This window comes from Lactuca virosa, chromosome 1 (genome assembly GCF_052849685.1).
Source record: "Lactuca virosa cultivar CGN04683 chromosome 1, Lactuca_virosa_CGN04683_v6, whole genome shotgun sequence".
Lineage (NCBI taxonomy): Eukaryota > Viridiplantae > Streptophyta > Magnoliopsida > Asterales > Asteraceae > Lactuca > Lactuca virosa.
Genome location: NC_136426.1, coordinates 324,028,182 through 324,035,955, shown reverse-complemented (window position 1 = coordinate 324,035,955; position 7,774 = coordinate 324,028,182).

The window sequence follows — 7,774 nt, the reverse complement described above, 5'->3', positions numbered from 1 at the left end:
GCATGCTCGGAGCATAGGGCTGAAGGATGATATTAGTTTTAGTAGTTAGATAATCTTGAAATTTGTAAAATGTAATTGACATTTGATGATAAATAAAAGCTGTTATTTATGAGTAAAGTGTTGCTATCTCTTGTCAATCGTTTACTATTATTTCTTTTTGCATGTTTTGACTTCCAGAATAATTATGTTATGGTTTATATCATATTATTCAAACTCTCCACAGTCGGTCATATGTTGGAAGTATATATGAATCAAGACTGTCATGGGTTGGCTTGTAGAGGTCTAAGGTGTTAGACAAAGCGGGGCTACATCACTCATGAGTGCTCATAAGTTCTGAGTATTGGATTCGACCCACGCTCACTTGTATCACTTCATGGAATTTATCTCGAGTGATCGTGAGACAGTAATATCATATAAGTCTTCAAACCTAGAGATATGATTTGTTGCCTATGAGTTGGTTATGCATTGATTGCACGAAAACGCATTGGTAACTCGATGTTATAAACCGTGCCTTTGTGTGTAGTTCAACAAGTAGTAGAGCAAACATCTGAGTCGAAGTTTATCTGTTCCTTCTAGGATTAGAAGCGATATCTGGGCCCCTCGATGATTTTGTTTTGACCTATGTACCGGGCCCGGTTAGAACTAAATTGATGTGTTCAGTTAAGTTCTATGTCAAACAAATCGGAAATCGGGAAACAAATGCTGGACAATAAGCAAGACAATGTTCCATGTATTTGTCCGGCTGATATCTAGAACAGAGGATTATATGATCACTTATCTAAAATGGCGCTTCATAGTTCAACATAGTTTAAAGAGCTACGATTGCTGATCGGTTCCTGAAGTCATACTTGCAACTATAGTTATTAGACTTATCCAAGTGGGAGACTGTTGGATATAGTGTCTAAGTCCATAACTATATTTGGTATGTACTTGACCCGACCCGGCATGGTCCATTTGGGTTGCACTTCACCCGAACAATTTATGGATAATCGTTTGAGAATAGTATAAGTTATGATTTATTAATATATTATAAGTCCTAATATATTAATATAAAATCATATTATTTAAATAGTATTGATCTATAATTAATTTAGAATTAACTTAGAGATCAAAAGTATGACTAATTAAATATGGGCTCTTGTATTTATATAGTGTGGGCTAATGCTTATTTGCAATGGGCTAGGCTTGCATGGAAAGTCCATGGATACTCCATGGAGATTTAACCCATGGATTTCATGGAAATGAAAAGACATGGGTATTAGGGTTTACATGGATGTAACCCTAATCCACCACACTATATAAAGGAGGCTTTGGTTCTTGAAATAACACTAGTTGATGTGTGTAAACTAAGAGGGCCGATTCCAAGAAGTTTGTGACTATTCTCTCAAGTTTCCAAGTTTGTGGTAATTTGTGACTTCCATTTGAGGCATCCACATTATTGGTGTTAGGCTCTAAAACTCCAAGCAATCAACTACAACTACAAGGTAAGTAATTCTACTAGCTTTATTTGATTCAAGTTCCCCATGCCATGCTAGATAGGATAAGAACCTTGGAAAAATAATTATTTGTATGTATCTTAGTCAAACATAGATCCAAGGTTTCTAGGGTTGTATGTACACCATAGGAGTGTTAGAATGCTCAAAACCCATCAGATGATTCATCCCTGCAACAATTAGACTAAAACGAGAGCTACAGAACATGGTCCAATCAACCGCTCTGAGATTATTTAACCCAACTGCAAGCGAATTAGCATATGCCATGAATAACAAACGGCTCCACACATGAATTCCAAATCAATAATATTGCCTTGACTTATCTTGATACCCTTCACAGATAGAATCAATCCAAGACACATTCATAATAACTTGATCTATCATCCAAGACACATGCATATAGATACCCCAATTCTTATTCCACTGAAACAAAAATCCTGCACAAAAACCCGTGATACCCGAATCAGGTTCTTACTCCAAAACCAATTCGGTACTTAACTCATAACCCGAGATTAACAAATTTGCACTTGCATTTCACACCAAAACCTTCTGATTCCCGACGACCCCTCATTTGACCGATATATAAATGCTCCCAAACCATCTCCGAGACTACCAGTCTCGCACGTGGTCCAACCACCAGGTTTGTAAGAGTCCAAACAACAAGGCTACCCAATATATAAACCCCTCTGCACCACATACTGACCACTCACTTGATACTACAACTCAAGATCAAAAACCTTGACCCAACGGTCTCTGCCAGGTCCAACCTGTTTTTCCATAATCATACGAGCCTCGTCCACGGGCCTCACCCGTCAAGAGCTACTCATGTCCGACTCCGCCTCGGTCCCCAATGATCCTTAACCTAAAACAGAGAATACTCCTTGACAATCCTGACCGGCGTGCCCATGACACGAACTGATTCCCCTCTATGCTCATGACCACCTCTCACAATAGTCTACCTCGAAATGGTGAATGCTATGACCCCATCGCAGTCTTACAACACATAAACCAAACATGGTTACCACACATGGCCTTACCATACCCTAATCATCACACCTCCACATACACTGAGCCGAAACCTACATCCAACTGCACCCCGACAGATGTTCGAGGCATACTTCGATTTCTGAAGCCCTCAATCTAGAATCAAACACAAGTCTAATATGTATAACAAAGGAGATGCCAACAAGCGGTTGGGAGTTTCCTAAACTACCACCTACACTACTTCAATCTGAACAGCCACTTGGGTCGTATCTCTCCCCTGACCAGGATGTGAAACTTGCCCTAGCTCCATACACTTCCTAACTTCCAGAGATCTGAATTGATCCTCCCCCACTTGGATTCGACGAATCTCTCTTTTGCCTCTTAATTCTGAAGGATCTCTGACCCGTCTACCACAAATAGCATGAACCGCCTATAACCTTTGCTAATCAATATATAGCGTTCCATTGCTAGCCAAACTCAAGTATCGCCAAACTCCTGAAACCCTGAAGAATGATCCTGAAATCTTAGAAAATCTGATAACCCAAATCACCTCCCACGATACCATACGAATTCCCCGAGTTCTTATGCGGGTGACTAAAAACCATAATCCTTGCCTTGAACTGACAAATCTTCACCCTAGTTTCCATTCTCGAAGTACCACTCAACTGAAGTCGTCTACAATCCTTGTGAATCTACAATTCCTAGGACACATCCAATGAATGAACAACTCATGCAACTGACACCACCATCTTCCTGCCACCGCTTCACTCCTAACAACAGTAATGTTCGACCCTAATAGTTCTTCCATAGGAAACTACTGCTCCTACCGAACCATTACTAAAACCACTGAACCCTAACGACTACTGGAGAACTAACCCGTGGAATGCTAACCAAAATCTTTCCACACAATACCCCAGAATCGATTCTGACCAAAAACTAGAATAGCAACCGAACACATTGGAACCCGCTACACGAGATACAACCCCTCAATAACCCACTAATTATCACGGCATGAAAAAGTCATATAACAATTCTTCGAAGATATAACCCAAGAATAACAGAGAACTAAACCAAAGATAACGGTTACCCAAACTAATATAGAATTCCAAGTGACGTAGATACTGATAACAACCGAAGAGAACGCAAAAGATAACATACCCGCAAAATCACCAGCTGGAGCATGAGCCTCCCCGATCTGACACTGAAATGACCGACTCCTCTCTGTTGGGGCTCCTGACCTTCCCTCACGACTACCAGAGATCCGCAAAATAGTCGGAGTAGGTGCACCCACTGCTCCTCCCATCCTTATCAGATAGACAGCCCTCTTGTGGCCCACTTAGGCAGAGAAAACCTAACTCGCTTGTCCTGTGAGGACTATCCCTGTTGACATGATTAATCCCACTACACTTGTATCAGGCCAAACCCCTGGAATGACAACCCCCATCATGTAGTTTCCCACACGTTCCGCACTGACTCCGGCCTTACAGGCCCCTCAATCGTTGATCTGAAGTCTTTGATCTCTTCCCGGGACCCTCCACTGCCTGCACCTGATCTGGCCCCCTCTTCCGAAGGCGCTCCAAATCGAATTCCCACTATCGGGCTCTATAAACCATATCATTTAGGGTCTTGCACCCTGAAATACTCACAAACTCCGTAATATCATCCCGCAACATACCATGCTACCTCACCTTCTTCATTTCCTCATCTGATGCATACTGTGGAACCAATAAAGCCCTCTCCAGGAACTTCGCAGTGATCTCTGCCACAGCCTCAATAGCCTGGTGGAGATCCAGAAACTCTTGCGCCATCTACTACACCTCAATCACCGGTGTAAACTCAGCTCAGAACCTGTTCTAGAAATCATCCCAAGACATGGCATCAACAACATAATCACCCACCACACGACCAACCTCTTCCTATAAATCTCGTGCCCTGTCTTTCAATAAGAAGGAATCATGTCTTACCTTCGCCTCCTCAGGGCATAAACTCATCCTGAACGTGTTAGCCATATCCGCTAACCACCTCCTAATGGCAATTGGGTCCCTCTCCCCATAGAACGCAGGAGCTCCGCACGCATGGAACTCATAGAAGGAAAGAGCGTAAGCTCCAATGATAGCCATAACTTCAGCACAAAATGCACCCAAGCGCTCATCCAAGATCTCCAATATCCCCTCCTTGACCGAACCAAAGATCACAGGAGTCTAATCCAAAATACCGCGAGTAATCTCCAATGAGAAGAACTCCCGTATCTTCTCGCTAATCGACTCAATACCTTCACCTGAGTCAGAACCATAACCTGAACCTCCTCCCAGAGTGATCATCACCAAACTGAAATAGAAGCTTGTTAGATTGTCCAAGACTTTCTCCGGTTCGAGTATGGATCATGTGCTTTGAGTAGTAAGGGCCCAATACTACCTTCCACACCTATCCATACTTTCCTTAAGAATCATCCTGAATCGCCTAAGTCACCTACTCAAACTGATGCACAAAAAATTTACTAAGCAACGCCACGAAACCTACTGAAGTACTTCCTAGGCTCTCCTAAGTTCCCGACCTCGCCCTGCCATCGTCTACTGAAGAACTCCCAATAATTTCATTCACCCACCTCATGAATACATTTGTACTCACTTAATAGCTAACTCCCATTACCGAAGAGTTCCACAAATTACAAAGCAAGCATCATTCATGCAGTAACACTCCAATCCATAAAACGATCATAGGACATTCGACCCACATACCACAACTCTTGCTAGAAATTTCCACCTTGCTGTCGGTTGACTTACGCATGCAAATTATACATAGAACATGATCAAATAGATTGTCGAATAAAAGACTATACCCTAGGACCACAACCAAACACGGAACAGGAAATGAGGCTAAATCAACTATTCTAGGGCTATAAGATCCTAACCATATAGAATTCTTTTATCATACACTTAGCAGTTACCGATACCAATAGATATTTCCATTAAAGCATAGCATACAATACTCCCAACACTACAAAGCATCACATATATCAGGCCAATCTATCTCTGACTAATCAGCTCTAGCATGTATGTCTACCAGCTCATACAATCGATATACAATGGCATCTATCCTAGCATGCTATCATGCAAAAACTGGACAGATCCTTAGCCCTAACTAGCATGCGATTCACAGATTCATTAATCAGATCATATCAAATAACATGTATAGGTATTTTGGGAAAACTTACTTGAGCTCGGCTGATTGAATGCACCACACCCTTTTCTTATCTTAGAAAACTGTTTTCTTAAAATACTTTTCTTTTGAAAACTTTACCAAATCCTTAGTTTGTGTTCAAACACACCCGAGAGTATGTCCGAATCCCCAAACCAAGGCTCCGATACCAACTTGTAATGTCCCAAAAATCACGACATAAAATTTTTGTTTTTAGATTAATAAATCATTAATACATTTCTTTCCCATAAAACAAGGTAATCATAATTTAGCGATACATCATAAAATCAGAGTAATTCACAAAATGCGGAAACATGTGGTGTGTGCTCTACAATCATCTTGAGTTCCTCCATTTGAAAACCGAAGTACCTGAAACACAAACTAAAAACCGTGAGCACAAATCCTAGTGAGTTTCTCCAAAAATACCACATAACATAAAACCACAAAATATCATGCGACATACATACGGTTCCCATGGGCTATCCCCATGGTCTTGACGTGGAATGTCGTGGGCTCCCCCCATGGTCAAATATCCAAGTGCCATGGGCTACCCCGATCGTCTTGACCTGGAATGCCATGGGCTCCCCCATGGTCTGATATCCAAGTACCATGGGCTACCTCCATGGTCTTTCATGCAAGTATCACAGAGACAAGTAAAGTTCCACATAGCAAGTAATGGGCCGACATTGGTGCCTTCAACCCATGGATATAGTGAGAAGACTCACCTCGACAGCTGAACCCATGAATAAATCCTTGACTGTCGATCCGCTAGAATCCTCGTGCTATCAAACAATTAACACCCAATTAACAATTGGATTCCAAACAGAAACCAATAATCTATATATGGGGTAGAAAGACCATTTTACCCCTCACCTAGTTTGGTCCAAAACTAAGGCCCAAACTCCCCATCATAAAGGCCCACAAAACAATAATCATCCAAAACTCACTTATGGCCAATTCTTCAAATTGGGACCAAACCCTTACATGGGTTGTACCCTAAAGCCCATTAACTTTTTCAATTCCAAGACACATATTCTCAGCTGACCCAATAAAAGCCCCAAGCAACCAAGCCCAAGAGATAGCCCAACCCGAAGCCCAAACACACCAAGCCCATTTAGACCGAGTATGCAGGGCGTACAGGCATGTACACGCAGTGTACTCGCTTGAAGGCTTGTACGCTAAGCGTACCTGCTTTTACGCCCAACATACTTACCCTTATTCAACTAAAACTCGATTATCACTTAATCCATTATGCCAAAGCTTCCAAAGAAAATATATGACCTCCTTGAGCTGGAATACCATGTAAAATTGCCAGCTTTACGTTCATACATGGCTAAAAGAAGTTGTTAAACTTAAAAGGAAGTTAATGGTTTACTTAATGCATGCATGACTCCATAATACACATAAATATTGCACCTTTATGGTCAATGATACCAAAACAAACTCAGATCTGAAAGGATGAACCCTTAAACAACCTAACTCATCCATAACTCAAAAGGAAGACTAAAATCATAATAAACTAGCCATGAAGAGATCTAATCATACACAAGCCAAGATGTAAATTTGATACCTCAAAAAGCTTCCCCACAAGGTAATGATTCTGGATCCAAAGCATTCCCACCAAGCAAAATAACTTCAAGCTTCCCTTCTTTCCAGAAAACAAGATAAATATATTATCAAACCATTTCCGAAGAAATGTATTTTTTTGTATTAAAACTTTGGGATGACATCGTCTATACTGAAACATAAGCATAAACACGCCTTACATTCATTTAATCCAGTGATTTACATCTTCTTAATCTTCAGTGTAATGTAGCGTCATATCGATACATGTGTTACAAATAAACTGAGTGGGTCAGGTTGGGAAACCTGGTGAGTACATAGGGTTTTCAACCTACAATAATAAAGTTATTATGTTTCATCATCAAACAATTAAACCAATTATCCATCCCCATTATCTTCTTTATTCTTAAGTATCTTCCTTAATAATCATTTATTCCTTAATATTTATTCCTAAGGATTGTCCTAAGGAATAGGCACAAAGTCCATTGTTGTCAGGGTTTATATAACATACAATAAGTCCATAGTTGCCGATGTTA